The 19,752-nt window shown below is 37.7% G+C and overlaps 1 long non-coding RNA gene across 1 annotated transcript in view; it reads left to right on the plus strand.

The window, feature by feature from the left end:
- LOC122544274 overlaps positions 1-9,588 on the plus strand; it is an 11,159-nt gene extending 1,571 nt beyond the window's left edge. Inside the window, exons 2-3 of the long non-coding RNA XR_006310309.1 lie at positions 5,855-5,890; positions 9,428-9,588. This is a non-coding gene — a long non-coding RNA (uncharacterized LOC122544274). The remainder of the gene's footprint in view (positions 1-5,854; positions 5,891-9,427) is intronic.
- Positions 9,589-19,752: the final 10,164 nt, after the last annotated feature.

Consider the following 19,752-nt stretch of genomic DNA (forward strand, 5'->3'; position numbering starts at 1 on the left):
GGAAACCCACGCAGACACGGGGAGAACGTGCAAACTCCACACAGTCAGTCGCCTGAGGCAGAAAAGACGTTTGAATACTCGTCTACTAAGTTAGTATGGGCTGAGGTTAGAAACAGGAAAGGAACGGTCACCATATTGGGAGTTTTCTATAGGCCTACGAATACTTCCAGAGATATAGAGGAAAAGATTGAAATGGTGATACTGCATTGGAGCGAGAGCAACAGGGTAGTTGTTAGAGAGACTTTATTTTACGAAATATTGACTGGAAATACTATCGTTCAAGTTGTTCAGATGGGTCGGTTTTTGCCCAACGTGTGCAGGAGAGTTTCCTGACACAGTACATAGACAGGCCAACAAGGGGCAAGGCCACATTGGATATGGTACTGGGTATGAACTTGGCCAGGTGTTAGATTTGTAGTTAGGTGAGCACTTTGCTGATAATGACCACAATTCGGTTATGTTTACTTTAGCAATGGAAAGGGGTAGGTACAAACCACAGAGCAAGTCATAACTGGGGGCAAGTCAAATATGATGCTATTAGGCAAGGTTTAAGATTCATAGAACGGTGAAGGAAACTTCAGGGGATGGGCACAATTAAAGTTTCTAGCTTATTCAAGGAACAGCTACTGTGTGTCCTTGATAGGTATGTACCTGCCAGGTACGGAGGAAGTGGTCAGGTGCGGGACTCGCTGTTTACTAAGAAAGTTGAATCTGTCATCAAGAGGAAGAAGAAGGATTATGTTAGGATGAGACGTGAAGGTTCAGCTGTGGGAGCTTGAGAGTTACATGCTAGCCAGGAAAGACCTAAAGAGAGAATTAAGAAGAGCCAGGAGGAGACATCAGAAGTCATTGGCAGATATGATCAAAGAAACCCCTAAAGCTTCCTACAGGTATATCAGGAATCAAAGAATAACGAGAGTAAGATTAGGGCCGATCAAGGACAGTTGTGAGCGGAATACAAGGAAATAGGAGAAATGCTAAATGAATATTTTTCACCGCTATTGAAACTGGAAAATGCAAAGATGTAGAGGAGAATGCTGATATATATGCTATTACACTAGACAGGATTAAGGTTCACAAGCCTGAGGTATTAGCAATTTTGGGAAGTGTGAAAATAGTAAGTCCCCTGAGTGGGATAGAATTTACCCTAGGATTCTCTGGGAAGCGACAGAGGGGATTGCAGAGCCTTTGGCTTTGATCTTTATGTCGTCATTGTTTACAAGAATAGCGCCTAGAAGACTGGAGAATATCAAATGAGGTCCTCTCATTTCAGAAGGGGAGTATAGACAACCCTGGAAATTATAGGCCAGTGAGCCTTACTTCAGTTGTAAGTGTTGGAAAAGGTTGTAAGAGATAGGATTAAAAATAATCTAGAAAGGAATAGGTTTATCAGGGATAGTCAGCACGGTTTAGAGAAGGGTAGGTCCTGCCTCATAAATATTATTGAGTTCTTTGAGAAGATGACCAAATAGGTGAATGAGGGAAAAGCGGTTCATGTGGTGCATTTGAATTTCAGTAAGGCGTTTGATAAGGTTTATCATGGTAGGCCATTACTCAAAACACGGAGGCATGGTATTGAGGGTGATTGAGAGGTTTGGATCAAAAATTGCCTAGCTGTAAGAAGACAGAGGGTAGGTCCTTGGTGGAAATGTTCATCCTGGAGTTCACTTACTAGTGGTATAAAACAGGGATATGTTTTGGGTCCACTGCTGTTTGTCATTTTTAAAAATGACCTGGGTGAGGGCATAGAAGGATGTGTTAGTAAATTTGCAGGTGACAGTAGGTTCGGTAGAGTTGTAGATAGTGACAAAGGATGTTGTAAGTTACAGAAACACGTAGATAAGCTGCAGAGCCAGGATGAGAGGTGGCAAATAACGTTTAACGCGGAAAAGTGTGAAATAATTTACTTTGGAAGGAGTAGCAGTAATGCAGAGTACTGGACTAAAGGTAAGATTATTGCCAGTGTAGATGAGCAGAGAGATCTCGGTGTAAAGGTACACACATCCTTGAAAGTTGCCACCCAGGTTGATAGGATTGTTAAGAAAGCATACGGTGTGTTAGCTTTTATTGGAAGGCGGATTGACTTTCGGAACGATAAGATCATGTGTAGTTGTACAAAACTCGGGTGTGGCCATATGTGGACAATTGCGTACAGTTCTGGTCACCGCATTATGGTAAGAATGTTGAAGCTTTGGAAAGTTTCAGAGGAGATTTACTAGGATGTTGCCTGGTATGGGGGAAAATTCTTATTTGGAAAGGCTGAGGCACTTGAGGCTGTTTTCGTTAGAGGGAAGAAGGCTGAGGGGTTTCTTAATTGAGACATATAAGATAATCAAATGTTAGATAGGTTGGACAGTGAGAGCCTTTTTTTGTCTGATGACGATGGTTAGCACGAGGCAGCATAGCTTTAAATTGTGGGGTCATACATATTGGACAGATATCAGAGGTTGTTTCTTCACTCAGACATTAGTAGGGGCGTGAAACGCACTGCCTGCAACAGTAGTCGACATGCCAAATCTAAGGGCATTTAAATGGTCATTGGATAGGCATATGGAATTATTTAAGTCAGATGGACTTCACATTGGTTCCGCAGGTTGGTGCAACATCGAGGGCTGAAGGCTTGTTCTATGCTTTAGTGTTCGATGTTCTGTGTTCAAATGCAACATAACTTCCCAACTTCTATACTTAATGCCATGTATGTTGAAGACCACTTTGCTAAAAGACTTCTGCATTGCCATGTCTATCTGTGACTCCACTTTCAGAGAATCGTGCAATTGAACTCCAAGGTCCCTCTGTTCCACCACGGTCCTTGAGGCTCTACCTAACAACTGAAACTCTGAACTTGATTTGATTTAATATCAACCCATTTCCCCAGATGATAGGTATCAAAGTTCAATTTCTAATAGCCTTCCTCAGTGTGCACAATACCGACAACTTTATTGTCACCTGCAAACATACTGCTTAATAACGTGACAGTCTCATCCAAATCATTTATGTAGGTAGCAAACTTGTGGGCCCAGCGTCAAAGCCCGAATTACATAACTAATCACAGGTTTCCAGTTCAAAAAACATCCTTGCAGGTTTACCCGCTGCTTACAATCATCAGTCCAACTGTTTGCCAGCTGTTCCTGGATTCGATGCGATCTTCCAGAGCATCCAACCATGTTAGATCAAAAGCCTTACTGATACCCATATAGAATACGCAGTTCCCTCGTGGATCTTTCTTGTCCCTTCGTCAAAGGTCTCTAGAAAATTTGTGAGGCATGATCTTTCACGGAAAAGCTATTCTTACTACACCTTATCAAATCTTGTCTTTCCAAATGCGTGTATATCTTATCCTTCAAACTCTTCTCAAGTAAGTTACCTCCCATAGACTTTAGGCTTCTTGGTCTACAGTTTCCAGGTTTTTCTTTGCAGCTCTTCTTGAATAAGAGCACAACATTCTGTACCCTCCACTCTTCCAGGACCTCACCCACAGCAAACGATGATGCCACGATATCAACGAGGGACTCACCATTTATTATCAAGCTTCTTACAGGAGTCTTGGACATAACTGATCAGGGTCAGGGGATTTATTACATTCATGAAATCTAACAAGTCCACCACCTCATCTACAATGATCTAGACTGCTCCCAACAGATCACCACGAATTTCCTCAAGTTCCCAGTCCTCAAATTTTTTTCCACTTTAAACACTGGAGAAATATTTAACGAGGATCTTGCCCATCGCCTGTGGTTCTGTGTATACATGTTCGCTAATGTCCTTGAGTAGTCATATTCTCTCTCTCTGGTTACTCTTTCTCCTTTAATATATTAAAATAATTTCTTTGGAGTCACCCTCATCTTCTCAGCCAAATCAGACTCATTCCCCCTTCTGGCCCTCTTTATTTCCTTCTTCAGTAAACTCCTGCATTCCCTTTAAATCTTCTAGGATTCCTCAATGCCACCTTGCTGTACCAGAGTGATTTCTCTTTCTCTATTTTGGACAAAGGCTCAACAGTTCTTGCCACCTTTGGGATCCTGAAATCTGCCAATTTCTTGCGTTAATATGTGCATATTGATTGAGACTCCATACTTCTCTCAGGGAAAAGAACCCAAAGATTCAAAATCGTTTTCTGAATGAATCCATTCCCATTCTCAGTCTTAAAATATCACCCTTGTATTGTATGCACATCAGTTCTCAACACGCTGAGATGACGTACGACTCAACTACTACTGCCATCCATGCCTAATGCCTAATTCTATTCAATGTTAATGGTTAATGTTGGAAATATTTGATACTGTCACATGTGTACTGTATGTTTGTGTAAACGCTATTACTGAAAGTTTATCAATCTCAGTGAAAAAAAATCGTAAACACCCTCGAGATAAAAGAAATACAAAGGGAATTAATATTCATCATTTCCCATTGTTTGTGCAATGGTTTCTAAACCTAATTTATGTTCTTTTAAAACCTGTTAGGTTTAAAAAAGGTTCTTATTTAAGGAAGGTTATCCTCGACTAATGACAGGAATTGGAGTGTTGTTTTATGAGAACTATTGTGTCAAGATAGGCCTGCATCTGAAGTACCTTAAAACAGCAAGATGTGACTTCATGATAACATATATGGCCCTCTACAGTTTGAAATAATAGATGAAAAGATGTTGCTTTGACTCGTGAAATAACCTAGCTCTGCGTCGAGATTTTAAAAGCAAGGCATTGCCCATTTAAATCAATTAGCCCCTCAGCATGTGAGATTTTGGAGCTCCCTTCCTCAAAAGGTAATAAATGTTGTACTTTAACTTTTTTTTTAAACACAGAGAGAGACTGATTGCTGATAAGCCAGTGCCAGGAAGATTAGTAGGGAATAGGTGTAAGTTTGACAGGTTGAGGTTGTATTCCAACACTTGTCATTTTACAAATGGTGACACAGGGGCTCAGTGGTTAGCACTGCTGCTTCACAATGCCAGGGACCTGGGCTCGATCCCAACCTCGGGCGACGGAATGTGTGGAGTTTGCACAATCTCCCGTGTCTGTGTGGATTTTCCTCCAGATGCACCGGTTCCCTCCCACAGTCCAAAGATGTGCAAGTTAGGTGAATTGACTATGCGAAATTGCCAACTGTGTTCTGGGATGTGTAGGTTAGGTGCATTTGTCAGGGGCAATATAGAGTAGGGGAACAGTTCTGTGTGGTATAGTCTTCAGCCTGTTTCCATGCTGTAAGGTTTCTATGGAACGGCAGAAAAAGTGCTGAGGGGTCTTTTGTCGCAAGTAATTCATAGATTGTTTGTTTACAAGATTTAATTATAATCTAACAAACGATTGGAATGAATTTCTGAATATGCAGCAAACATATTTTTCGATTAATTTCTTCAGTGTAAGGACCATCCATCATATAGTCATTTATTTATCAAATGTCTGCAGTGAATATTTATATGTGTGCCTTTGAAATCTGGTGATCTGATTATGATGAACACATCATTAGCAGTCGTATGCAAGCGTTGAATTCTGAAGACAAACACGTTTAATTGATAATCAGTATCCGAATCTGGGTGATTAAAAAAATATACTGAATAAGACCAAATGTATACTGTTGAATTTGCTTGCAGTAAATAACATATAAATCATCAATTCAGTTTAGGAAAAAAAAAATGCCATAGGAAAATGTTGGAAATGGGAATTACAATGATGATTCTGCAACAGCTCAGCATCATCGTTCGGATTCACACAGCAATTTCGTAATTTAGAAAGGATACCTTCCTTAAAGATATTCGCTTGCCCCATTAGTTTGCTGCTTGATTGACTTAAAATAATAAGTAGCAAACGAATCCTAAATCAATGGATATTTAAATATAAACACTGTTTTTGTATTTCAGAAAAAAACACTTGTGAAGAATCTTTGGAAGATTTAGGTAAAGAGATTATTTCCTAAGTATTTCAATACCATGTACAAATTTTGTCCAATGTCAGACTATTTTAAAAGTATTACCAACATTTTGAATGTGTTCTTTCTGCGAAATAAGATGAATTGAGACGAATTGGTTTATTGATTTGTCTGTGGTGTTTCTAATATTCTGGTTAACATCTTCAACTTCGATTAATCGAAATCCTTTCTGTCCATATACATAACGGTTTCACAGCCTTTTGCGTGTCATCGCTTCATTGTTTCCTCGTCCAATAACATCCCAGATTCATAATTCCAGAGCTCAAAAAAATGTACTGGAGTTAATTTTCAATCCGTGACCTACAGGCAATTGGAGATGTGGTTTTCTGATGCTCTAAGCAGCCCGCACAAATACTTCACATTATGTAATTTCTTTGTTGTCGTTGAACTGGGTTGGTTGGCAGTAGCTCTACATGACCACATGTAGCAGGTATAGTTCAAGAGTTACTTCAAGCAGAAGCAAAGTTAGATATTTCAGTAGATACATCATCACACTATACCATGTATGTGGTCAAGGAAAGATAGCAATTATCCTTTAATGGAGTTTTACCAGCAAATCACGGGACATGGGTGCATGATGTGGTTCTTGGGGAATGAGTGAAGTTTGAGAAATTTGGAAATCTCCAATCAATTCTAACTGACATGCCTAGAATTGGGTGCCTAGAGTGGTTAGCACTGTTGCCCCACAGTACCATAGACCTGAGTTTGATTCCAGTCTCGGGCAACTTTCTGTGTGGAGTTTGCACATTCTTCCCCTGTCTGCATGGGGGCTGTTCCGGCTTTCTCCTATAATCCAAAGGTGTGAAGGTCAGGTGAATTGGCCATGCGAGATACAATAGTCGGGGTCAAAAAGGGTCTGGGTGGGTAATCTTGTTGTTCCACAGGGCCTGTTTCCATACTGTATGGAATCTCATCTTGAAGCATCCCAACTGCATCTTGCAGAACTCATGGAAGGTACAACGTTTGTGTAGGCACACAAGATACTTTAAGCGTGAAGATAACAAAAATTAATAAAAGTTTCAGTTAAGTTTCTCTTATATTTTCTTTTTCATTCTTCCCTGGAAGTAGTCATTGAATCTATAAGGACGTAAAAGTGCCTATGTGAATTCACATTGGTACAAGTGGCGATTATTAATCGATATACAAGGAAAAGTGCCCAATAATTATGTAATAACCAATTATCTGTGATTCAGGAAAATTGTTTGTTTCGATCATTACATGGGAAATCGTATATTTACATCCTATCAGGCACAAACTTTACATTTATCTCCAAAATCCGATTGAAATAGCTCTTTTTATCTTCAACTTAAATTATTTTCTCTGAAACAGAGGAAAAGTTGAAAGAAAAAGACAAAGGTACTTGCTATTCAGAGATCGACGTTGTGAATGTTTATTATTGAATGATGTATAATGTTAAATTATTCCCTGCTTTCATCATCCACAATACATTATTGTCAATGATACAAATTCACATCTCCAAAATGAAACTCAAACTTTTTCTGATAAGGCCAGGATGTTTAATGCATTGTTTCACACATTTTGATTCAAAGTGTTGCAGCCCAGGCATGGGTCCAAGATACATTTCGACTAATCGGAAAATATAAGCTTCCAATTAACCCATTTCCCTGTAGACGTGTACCCACTGTAAATGTCTTTAAAGCTGACAGATACTTCCCGAAATCGATTTTGTAGTGCTCTTTCGTTCTTGCTTGGATAATTCCCCAGGAAATTAAATGGGAAATCATGTGGATCATCAGCTAGTTAATGATACAAATATGACCTGTTATGACAAGTTGACACCTCAATTTCGTAGTCTCAAAATCTGGACTGCACCCCGATCAGACACATCTCCTGATCAGAATTAAGTAGCACCGAACCTAGGATATAGCACAGAGAACATTTCGTGCAGTGCAGGCCCTTCTTCCTCGATGTTGCGCTGATCTGTGAAACCAACCTGAAGCCCACCTAACCTATAATATTCCATTTTCATCCATATATTTAACAATGACCATTTAAATGCCCTTAAATTTGGCGAGTCTATTACTGTTGTGGCAGGGCATTCCATATCCCTACTTATCTCTCAATAAAGAAACTATCTCTGACATCTGTCCTATATTGATCACTCTTCAGTTTAAAGATGTGTTGCCGCGTGTTAGCCATCACCATCCGAGAAAAAAGGCTCTCACTTCCCACCTCATTTAACCCTCTGATCACCTTGTATGTCTCAAATAAGTCACATTGCATCTTTCTCTCTTGAAAACAGCCTCAAGTCTTTCACCTTTTCCTCATAAGACCATCTCTCCTTACCAGGCAACATCCTAGTATATCTCGTCTGCACCCTTTCCAAAGTTCCTACATCATGCCTAAAATGAGACGATCAGAACTATATACAATTCTTCAAGTGCAGCCACACCAGAGTTTTGCAAAGCTGCAACATGACCTCGTGGCTCTGAAACTCAAGACCTCGAACAAAAAAGTTGATGCACAGTACACCTTCTGAACAACTCCATCAGGCTGGGTGGCAACGTTCAGGAATCTGTGAACACGGACACCATGATCTCTCTGCTCATCTACACTACCAAGAATCTTACCATTTGCCCAGTTTTATGTATTCATGTTCCTTCCAAAGTGATCACTTCACACTTTTCCGCATTGAACTCCATTTGTCACCTCTCAGCCCAGCTCTGCAGCTTATCTATGTACCTGTCTAACTTGCAACATCCTTCTGCACTATCCACAACTCCACCAAAATTAGTGTCATCTACAGATTTGCTAACCCGTCCTTCTACACCCTCATCTTGTTCATTTATGAAAATGACAAACAGCAGTGGCCCCAAAACAGATCCTTGTGGTACACTAATAAATGAAGTCCAGGATGGACATGTCTCATCAACAACCACCATCTGTCTTCTTTCAACTAGCAAATTTTTGTTCCAACCTAAAAAGTCCTGCAGGCTTGGCAACCAGCACATTCAATTTTACCACGTGTTAGACTACCTATCAGTCACGCGAAGAATCTTCTATGATATCCAGAATCCATTCTAAACATTCGCCAATTAATGTTTGCAATTCATTATGAGCCAACGTCCAAACTAGGATGCCTCAGCATATTTTACCACTGCCCCACATCTGAAATGATGCTGCTGTTCCTTTTCTTAAAAATGTGTTGTGTTGCTAGAAAAGCGCTGCAGGTCAGGCAGCATCAAAGGAACAGGAGGTTCGACGTTTCGGGCATAAGCCCTTCTTCAGGAATCCTGAAGATTCCTGAAGAAGGTCTTATGCCCGAAACGTCGATTCTGCTATTCCTTTGATGCTGCCTGATCTGCTGCGCTTTTCCAGCAACATATTTTGAAACTCTGATCTCCAGCATCTGCAGTCCTCACTTTCTCCCGCTGTTCCTTTTACCCACTTCTCCATGTATTCCTGTCTGTAACTGTCACCTGCTGGAATTATTTATGGTCTTTATTTTTTACAAATACATTACTTGGTGCTTCTTCATTTATAGCTGTGTGGGTGATTTGTAACCACATGTACACAATGGAAAACATAGATTGGAACATTGACAACACAAGAAGAATTTCACCAGAAGTATCAATGGCCATTCATAATTATCGAGTAACTTTTCCTGAATTGCAGAGCTAACAAACTGTCAAGACGAACTGAAGAATTTTGGTGAGGAATTTGGCTTTCGATATTTATGGTAAAGTTTCAATCAATTCAGAATACATCAAATTTCTGAAAATCTGAGATAATGTCTGCACATTTTATAAAACAGTCGTCAACAAATTTTTCCAGATGCCTAACATTTAAGCGAATAGTGAAAGAGAAAACAGTTTTCATTATCGCAGTGTCTTTCAAAATAAGCTGCAACAAACTATAAAACCAGTGATTTGTTACTTTTCGAAAAAAAAAATACTTGTGACAGTGAAGTAGGACATATGATAGTAAATTATTACACAAAAAAAGCTTACTCTATAGTGGTCTGGAAACTTTCCAATGATTAACTGTGGAGTGATAATAGGTGTAAATGTTTACCATGACATTGGATATTCGTCCTCAGTTCTGCACAATGCCAACTTATCTCATTTTTTTTCTGCTTTGGGTGATAGTAGACGTGGCCGCAGTTTAATTAGGTTATCAAAAGCCACTGACCGCACCACAGAGTACTGTACTCAGAAGACATGGATCATATTTTTGGACTTGATATTGGACCTATCTCCCTTTCTTTCTCCCTCAAAGGCGGTATCAACTCCACCTGACCTACTGATGACAGAGAATATTAAATTAACTTTGAATATTGAAGTGTGTTTCATTCTCAACTGCATACTGAAATTCACTGGCTGGTGCAGAATTCTTACTGTGTTTTGTTACTTTTTCCTTCCATTAATAAAAATGCTGGAAGCCCTATGACAATATGTTACTTTGTACGGGCAATAGGAATTCAGACGAGGGAAAACAAGACAACATTACTTTTGTGCTTTTGCAAACAATCAATTTATATTGAGCACAACTAATGGAATAGAGTCCACGCATAACCCAAGATGATGTATCAGGAATGTTGACACACTGTACAAGCGAGTGCTTACCATAAACTTGAGGTTAGATTTCATCAAAGTGCTAGCTAATTACGACAAATTAATATTTTGATTTTTACTCTTTTTAGAAGAAAAGCTAAAAGGAAAAAGCAAAGGTAGCTTTTCATAAAAATAAAAAAAAATCACTTTCCTGCCTTACATTTCTGTGTGTTACTTACTGCTGTGTAACATTTTCCTGGAGCATTGTGATAACCACAGAACGAACAAGATATTGAATTCTTTTGCTGCAGGTTACCTAATATAACAGAATAAGTAAAGCAAAGTTAAAGAAATATTATTGACCTGTAACTGGCATAACCCAACTTACTTACTATTCCAGAATTAATCGAATGTGAAGAACGTGTGGAAGAATTAGGTCTGGAATCATTTACATAATGGCTTATTAAAATAACCACTGAGAAAGCAAGTTTGCTATGACTGTTCATTTCTGGGTTGCTTTAAACTTTAATTGTATCAGATGTATGGAATTATTTCGTCCAAAATAAGATCAAACTTTTATAGTAAATAAAATTAAATTCCTTATTGTATCAGAAAATTATATATTTCAATTCAAAGATTCTTAAATGCAAACAAAGGAATGCATACATGTATGAGGAGCAAGATGAATGTAATAGATTAGGTACATTAATTAGAGGTCATGAGTGTACCAGTGACCACTAACATTTAAGTAAATGGTGTTTATTTTGTAATAGTTGTGGATGCCTTTATAGAAGTATACAAAACCAGGAAAAAGGAACCAGTCCATGCTGATAAAAAAAGAAACCAAACAGAATTCGCAAAATTTAGTAGTCTAATCAACGAATCTTCGAAGGACTTGAATTCAGCAAATAATTATTTGTTTACGATATTAAAGTAGAATTTGACAACTAATATTGAAGAACGTCGAAAACTATGCAAAGCAAAGAAAGTGAAGACAAATGTACACCTCTTCGAAACTGAAAAAGTTTAATTATTAATGGAAAACAAATAGATTACAGGTCTGTCTGTTAAAAAAGATGTTTTCAAAAAGGCAATCAGTTGTTTCAAGAATTGACATGAAAGATTATTTATTAGGAGGGATATGTTGAAGCAAATTGGTCTTAATAAGAAAAATAAATGTTGGAGAAATCCATCTGCTAACTCATCAAATCTGCATCCAAGTGTATTTCAAGGGGTAGCAATGTAAATAGTGGATGTTATCGTTGTAGCCTTTCGAAATTCTGTGCATTCTGGAATTGTCCAATAGATTAGGGAGTGATAAAAGTATTCGCACTGTTAAAAAAAGAAAGGTAAAGACTGTTAAGAATAACATCACTGACACGTTCTATATTTAAAATCAGCCAACAAAGAACAGGTTCAACTAATTTATCAATATTTGTTTTAACTTTATACCTAACAGGAGGCAAACTGAAAGAAAACGAAAAAGGTACCTGACTTAGCCAAACATTGCATAAAAGATTTTATCAATTTTGGTGGGAAATTTTAAAAGTTATCTCCGTACTGCCAGATTGGGATTTGTCAATGTTCACAAGGAATGTGGAGTCCGTAATCAAGGTCCACTGCAGATGGAAAAAGAGAATAATAAAGCAATGGTATTGTAATAGTTATTGTAAATGTTTTGTTGGCAACTTAGAACTATGTTTGCACGTCGTGAATGACAGATCTGTTGCATTACCATGAACGTTTTTGCTTATTTTTATCTGAAGAAATTGTACATTGTCTTAGAGGTGAGGAAATAGAATTTCGCGAAATTAATCCTTGGAATATGCGTGATGGACTATGATGGGCAATTGCTCTGAGCAATATGATATTATTATATGCTTGTGGGAAGTGTGGATTAAAAATATTGATGCCTTCCCTTATGAGATAATTTAGGTATAGGATAACAAAACAAAAAATAGGAATTGCTGGAGAAACTCAGTTGGTTTGGTATAAACTGTGGAAAGAAAATGGAGTTGGGTCTCAGGTCAGCGAGCCTTCTTCAGAACACTGCCTTGTGCGATACATCAGTCATGACCTTAGTAAACTGCAAAGAATTCTGAAATGACTTTTTATATTTTATCATGCTTGTAGATCACATAACACTCAATTAGCATGGGACGAAGTGAGAACTGTTGAATGTAACCCATTTATCTATTATTTTCTAAATCAGGTTTAGTATTTTAGGCATAATATAGTGTCACATCAAACATTTTGTAAAACAGTGATTGTGACAGATTTTCCGGAACCGAGTTCTCCTCTGTACCCTTATTTTGAACGAAGTTGTATAGATTATGTGAATAAATAAGCCAGGTATTATTTCGTAAATGTTTCGAAGATATGCCAATAACTAACAAAAAGTGTGGCAGAGAATCATGATCAACCACTATAGGAAGTCACAATAGTATTTTGCCAATCATGCCATAAATTCTTTTTAGACAGCACTGTCTGAGTGCATTTTATCAGATGAAAGAAAAAGGATTGATTGTGTATCAAATGATAGAATGGGATCCATGCAGGGAGGAGTTTCCCAATTCTAGTGTACTGTAGGTTTTATGCTTCTTTTTTAGGTGTGCATTACGACAATAAAATGACACGGCACTAAAAAAAAATTGATGAAGCTGCCTGCTGCTTCACAGGGCATTCTTTCTGTTCTACTTAAAATGCATCACATTCTAGAAAAATGGCTTACGAATATAGTGGTGTTATTTTCATCCACATAACATTATTCAATTTCTGCATGCATGTGTTATTTTGATCAAGCCTGAAGAAGCACACGTTCACTTTCAAAATCAGGAGTACGATGCACACTTGTGCCCTCCATATCGTAACGTTAACCAGAATTGAATTATTGCCTGCCATTGTAATCAATGAGTACTTGAGATCAATGAATTTGGATAATTGTATACAAGTTTAATTATTCACGTAAATCATTAAACAATACTTGGGAATAAATACGGGACTCTGTCTCTGTATGCTTGGATAAACAGCACATTGAGCTGTATACTTGATAATTATATCCATAAACTTGTCTATATCATATATAGAATACAATGCATATGCCCGCCCTACATACAACTTCTCAAGAATAGCGTGGACAGTGGTTTTGACATGTCTTGCAAGAGTTTGGAAGCACATGGAAATCTGTGAAGTTCTTATCTGCATATATCTTGATAAGAGACCTCGAAATTTACGGTATACAATACCGATTTCCATACTTATTTGGTCAAATTCAATGTGAGGGCCAAACGTTGGGACAACTGCAAACAATTGATTTAAAATTGTTAACCCATGACTGAGTAATTATCATTATAATCAAAGTTAGAATACACTACTGTCATTTATTGTGAACAGAAAACCGTAAACAGACTCTGTAGTAAGTTAGAGAGGTCAATGGACTTGCAGTTGGCAAAGCGTATCAAAAATGCATTAAAGAAACCACCAGGCAAACACACGAAAACAAACGTGTTTCACGATGTCATGATTCCAATACATATTTTATCGAAGGATTTGACTGCTCTGTTGCCTTAGTATCAATTTCTAGTATTAATTTGAATGATTGACGATTGAAATACCTTTGAACCAGGAAATCTGGAATTGTTGGAAAAACAACTTATCTTCATATATTACAGAAATAACTGAATTTAAAAAATCGTTGGAGGAATTAGGTGAGACCAAATTATTATTGTTGTCAAATGAATGTTTGCTTTTCTTCTTAAGCTTTTTGGAATAACATTACGATTGAACAAAGTGCCTGTAAATTAATGCTAGTTAAGGAATATCCCCGGTATAGTAATACAGTTTGCTTACATCAAGGATTTCCAAAAGAGAAAAGGAAGCAAGTGCCCAAAGATACTTCTGCAGCTTCCCTGCAATTGTTTGATTTAGAGCAACAATGGTTTACATTAGCACAGCAATTGCCCTTTCATTCATAACAGCATTTTAACTTAAAGTAACAATTAAATGTACCCTCACAAACCACGCAGGCAAAGTACAAGTCAAATTTATTTTTTAAAAGAAATAGGTTTGCCCATTTTGACTAGTTACTCTGCAGTCACCTCTACTGGACTTCGCCCAATTCTTCATGATTGTCTTCACCTCTTAAATCTCCAAGAAGCATTTATTTTGTTAAAGGAGAATATTCTCAATTGTTGTTCTTTTATCATTATTATTGTTATTAATATTTTATTATTGCCTCTGCAATATTATTTTTTATTCATGGGTCGAGAGCATTGCTGGTCCAACCGTTACTACCAATTCTAACTGCTCTACAACCCGCACTAGTATCGTTACTTGTACAGCAGTGGTCATCGTCCACTGCTGTACAAGGTAACGATACGAGTGCGTGTTGTAGAGCAGTTAGCACAGCTAACTGTAGAGGGATATCAATATTATTATTTGTGAGACAGTTCAGAGAGCATGTTTCTGTGACTATCAAGAAATGTGACCCTGCATCGTCTTTCATTTGATAGTTCGCAGTGGTATTCTGCAGATGGTGGCCTCCCCATGCTTCTATTGCCGTTCTACTTCTAAGTTGTAGGATTTGCAGTTTCAAGAAAGCTGTTTATCGAGACTTGTTGTACTACATCTTGAAGATCGTACATGCTGCCACAACTGTGCATTCTGAATTCACGAGATTCATAGAAGTGTCACATACTGCGCTGTATTTTATCAAATCTCATATGTTTCTTTGTTCAGTACTTTCATATATGTGCGATGTTTCCAGCCACAGACATTAAAAAGGAAAATAAAATCACCTTTATCAACCGCTTCATCATCCTTAAGTTATTGGCACTTTGCGCTTAATGACAGTTGTTTTTTTAATTCGATATTGGATGAGTAGGTTTTAAACTTTCTTCGCATGCCAAACTTATTGGCCTCTTGCTATTTCCTTATATCTGATTGGAGACGATGGCGACATGTTACAAGTACAGTTGACCTCGTGTTTGGTTCTTTACCACATCATGGATGCCATCCCAAAGGTAGCCAGTTTCCATCTCTAGTGCATCGACTCCTCTAGCCTACCTAGGTTTATTACCTTTTTAAATATTACTGATAATTGTTTTGATTATTTTAGGCCTGTTGTGTTTGGCCTTACCATTTCTGACTTCTGTCGATGGATTCTTAAATAAGAAAATTTTTGCTGCTTCAAGTACAATTGACTAATAAAACAAGTCATTCCTCAGTCACATTTGCTAATGAATACACATTTTCACTACCCAAATGTTTCCCCTGTTGTTAAATCCCTAAAGGCTTTACCTCACTCTATAGCCATAGCAATGTCTTGAGAAATTCTGATTTGATGCATATAATTAGGACATCTTGCCTTTACTTCTGAAACATTGATGTAATTTGCTTTCACTAGCCTAGACACAAAATGATGCTGTTGTGTTCCATAATTAATTGTCAATTTTTCCTCTCGCTGTTGTTCTTTGAAGACATTCCTTACAAACTAGCTGCTTGACCAATGACAGTTTTCTAAACATGCTTCTTGTTTTTCTACCTTGTACATGTTTCCTTAATTTAGAATGTTAATATAAATGTATTAGAAGTGTTATTTAGTAAACATTTTGAAGACAAGAAAAAATAGAACTTCAGATCGAGGGGAATGCTGTTCAGTTGTTATGCAACTGTATTAACACACCAAGTAAGATATAGTTACATTGCATTATATGCATGAAACTTCGTAGTATCTGCACCCACCGAACTTATGCGATCATGCATGGTAATGGCAATAATGAATGTCTGTAATTGTATGAAAAGAATAGATTGTTATATTGATGTACATGTCCTTTATCCTTTAGAAAAATATGAACACATCAAGTGAATTCACAAAACCTTGACTCTTTGTGTCATCTGTTACAGAAGCAAAATTAACAGAAAAAGAGGAAGGTATGTTATTTAGACTTATAGAACGAAACTATTAACGCATGATTATTGCAACCCCACTTACTTTTTACCATCAAGCCAACATGATCAGTCGCATCACACTTTAAATTTATATATATATATATATATATCAACATTTATCATCGAAAAGAGTTTTAAAGTGCAGATATTGCAGCGAAGATAGAATTAAATAGTTGCATGTTAGATAAATGATTATAATCTGCAAATAAATTGGAAGCACAATGAGCTTAGTTTTGTTTGGATCAGAACTGAACATCACCGTTGTTGTCATGACTTGAATTGTTTTGTGTTGTTATATGATCTAATAATTTTCACTCACTGGGATATACTGATACTCGTGCCCGGCAAATAAGGTATCCACACATCAAACGTGAAATGTTCGTCAAGTTACAGATTCATATACAGTGCCATCCTCGAAAAGCTTTGGCATCCAAAAGCAGAATTGCGGAACAAATTTGTTATAAAGTCTAACATTCACATTCATCCGTATACTTAAACATGGAAATTACTGCAAGAAGGTCTTTACCTTCATTGCTATGATAAAGGGTCCCTTGTCAGAAAATGTTAACTTGCTTTTCCTGCATAGGTGCTGACAGGCCTGCTGAATTTCTCCAGCACATTCAGTGTTCGTTTTTTAATTTCTGGCATCTGCAGTACTTTATTGGTGTTATTTTCATTTTTCTCCCAACGTTTATGATTGTATCAGCGTGAAGGAGATTTGTGACTGGCTTGAAATCTGAGAAACAGGCAGCCAGATATTTTGGCTTCCGTCTCATAGATCGATGCGAATCATCAGGACTGTACAAATCTTTCATATAAAAAACAGTTGTAACATATCAAATTCAGTGTACATCACTGCAGAATTTTGAAAAAAAAATCCTTGCTACTCGAATCCAAGTAGACTCGCCACAAGGTAAATAATAAGCAAAATCAGGAAAAATCCAAGATTCGGACACGTATTGTTTATGTAGACCACCAGCTCTGTCCCTGAACGAAAAAAAATGGTGACTCCAGAAAATGTTTGGAGGATAATAACATTCTCCTTTTCAAATGATATTCCACTCTTTTCAAAGGAGCATTGAAGGAAACTCTTTGATTGGTAAATAGTCAACAGTATTGGTCACTTCCATTAAAATAATGACATACGGATTTGGAGAAGAAACGTAGGTAAATGAGAAATACCTATCGAGAAGCCACCAGGGAAATACGACAGGAATATCAATCAACAATTTGATCCGGATAATAGTCCTACAGGAATCCTTAAACGGATTGTCATTAATGCCTACTCAGTTTCTAAGATATATTATTGCAAAGAGAAATCTCGTAAGAGGATGTGGTATTTATTGACGATCACCATAGTCATTACGAGAATTTGTTGAAGACGTTGTTTATGCAAACTCCCCATATCTCACAATAGTGCATGAAATCTCGTGCAGAATCTTTTCTCCCACAGATATACAAAATTATATGCCTACTGTAAGATATACAAAATTATATGCCTACTGTTTGAAAAGAACAATTACTTAAGAGAAGACAGGTTTTAAAATGCAATATTGCATTTAAAAAAAATCTCTGTTGGTGTGCATACTACTGTCAGTATAGTATAGCATACTTCAGGGAAGCAACAAACGTTCTCTGTCAGGTTTCTAATGTTTGCATCACAATACTCCGCTGGTCTTCTCTGAGCAGTCTGTGCAGAACTTTAGTATTGTGAATAATTTGTTCACATGCAATTTCCAGTGCATTCTGCAACCAACCGTGTTGGAAGTTGTAAAGTCGAGTGTTCCCTTTGCTGTTGTCTTCAAAGTTTGTTTGGGATTGGTTCCAATTGACATTACACTCAGCATGAATAGACAAAGCTGCACGGTCATGTTTATGCAGTTATGTGCCCAGATACCCAAAGACCCTGGAATATCAATATTTTGCCATAATTTGATATCTATCTGTATGATCTCACTTCCCAGTGAGGCAAAGTTAATGTACGTAGTTGATTTAAAATTTTCTGATGGTAATGATAGCGTTTTTCTTTGTAGTGGAAGGTTTGCTATAGGCTTGCCTCCAGTTTTAATCATCGATTGTTGGTCTTATCGAGTTAATGTACAACATCAACTTTGGGACCAGTATTAACATATTGGTGGCTTTGACTTGGTGCATGCACCAAGTCTTCAGTCCATAACTGGTCACTGGTGCATTCAGTCAAACTGAGCCATTTGCACAATTTTAAGTTAACTGTGTATCAGAAATTGTCTCCAATTTTCACAAATGGAATTATAGAAAGTGCTGATTTTGGTTTCAAATGCATAGCAGCAGAATAAGAGGCATTTATTTCGGAGAAGCTAATGACCAAGAACATGGAATGTTACAACCAATAGCAAACATCTGGTTTACAAATGACCTTAATGAATGGAAATCTATCAACATCACCTGGTCCAGTTGACATGTAATTCCAGGATCCACAACAATACATTTAATTCTTAACTGCTCTTTCAAATCACCTCACAAGCCACTCAGTTGTATTGATCAGCAGAACTGCTCAAGAAAGCAATGAAACCAATGGACCATTTGGCATCGACCTAGATACCTTAAACGATAATGGATAAAACAGCCTTATAACACTTCAAACTCATCCTTATCACCATCTGGGGCTAGTGCAAGAAATGCAGAGTTGTTTCACAGACTAACGAAACTGTCATATTTCACCAATAATGTTCCAGACAACAACATCACGATCCAGGCTATGACTTATTCCATCAGCAGAACACTCTCAGTGGAGGTGGCAGGTCAATAATATGCAGTCGGGCATGTGTGAGTCCTCAACATTGACTCTTGATCCGATTAAATCTCATGGTTTAAGTTCAAATATTGACAAGGAAATCTCCTGCTGATTACCCCGTAATGGCCTCCTTCAGCCTATGATTATGTATTCCAACATGTTGAAAAACACTTGGACGAAGCAGTGAAGGTGGGAAGGGCGGAAAATGTACACTATATGGGGATATAAGTGTCCATTACCAATAGTAGCTCAGTAGATGTGTTACTTATCAAGTTGGTCAGGTGTTGAAGGACATAGCTGTGAGACTGGGTGAGTGTCAGGTGGGAATGGAACGAGGTGGGGGGGTGGGGGTGGGGGTTGGGGAGAATGAAACGCACTTGACTTCGTCCTTTTCAATCTACTGACTTTTAATAATCTGTACATGACAGTATCAGTAAGTGTGGCCACTCCACCGTCGTTGAGGAGAAGACAACCCTGCCTAAAAATTTAGAACACACTGCATCATGTTATGTGGCATCATAAAATTGCTGGATGGCAAAAAACTTCAAGGCGATCTTGCAACTTAGGACCGGGAGTCCATGAGGCATTGCAGGC

Source organism: Chiloscyllium plagiosum, chromosome 47, assembly GCF_004010195.1.
Source record: "Chiloscyllium plagiosum isolate BGI_BamShark_2017 chromosome 47, ASM401019v2, whole genome shotgun sequence".
Lineage (NCBI taxonomy): Eukaryota > Metazoa > Chordata > Chondrichthyes > Orectolobiformes > Hemiscylliidae > Chiloscyllium > Chiloscyllium plagiosum.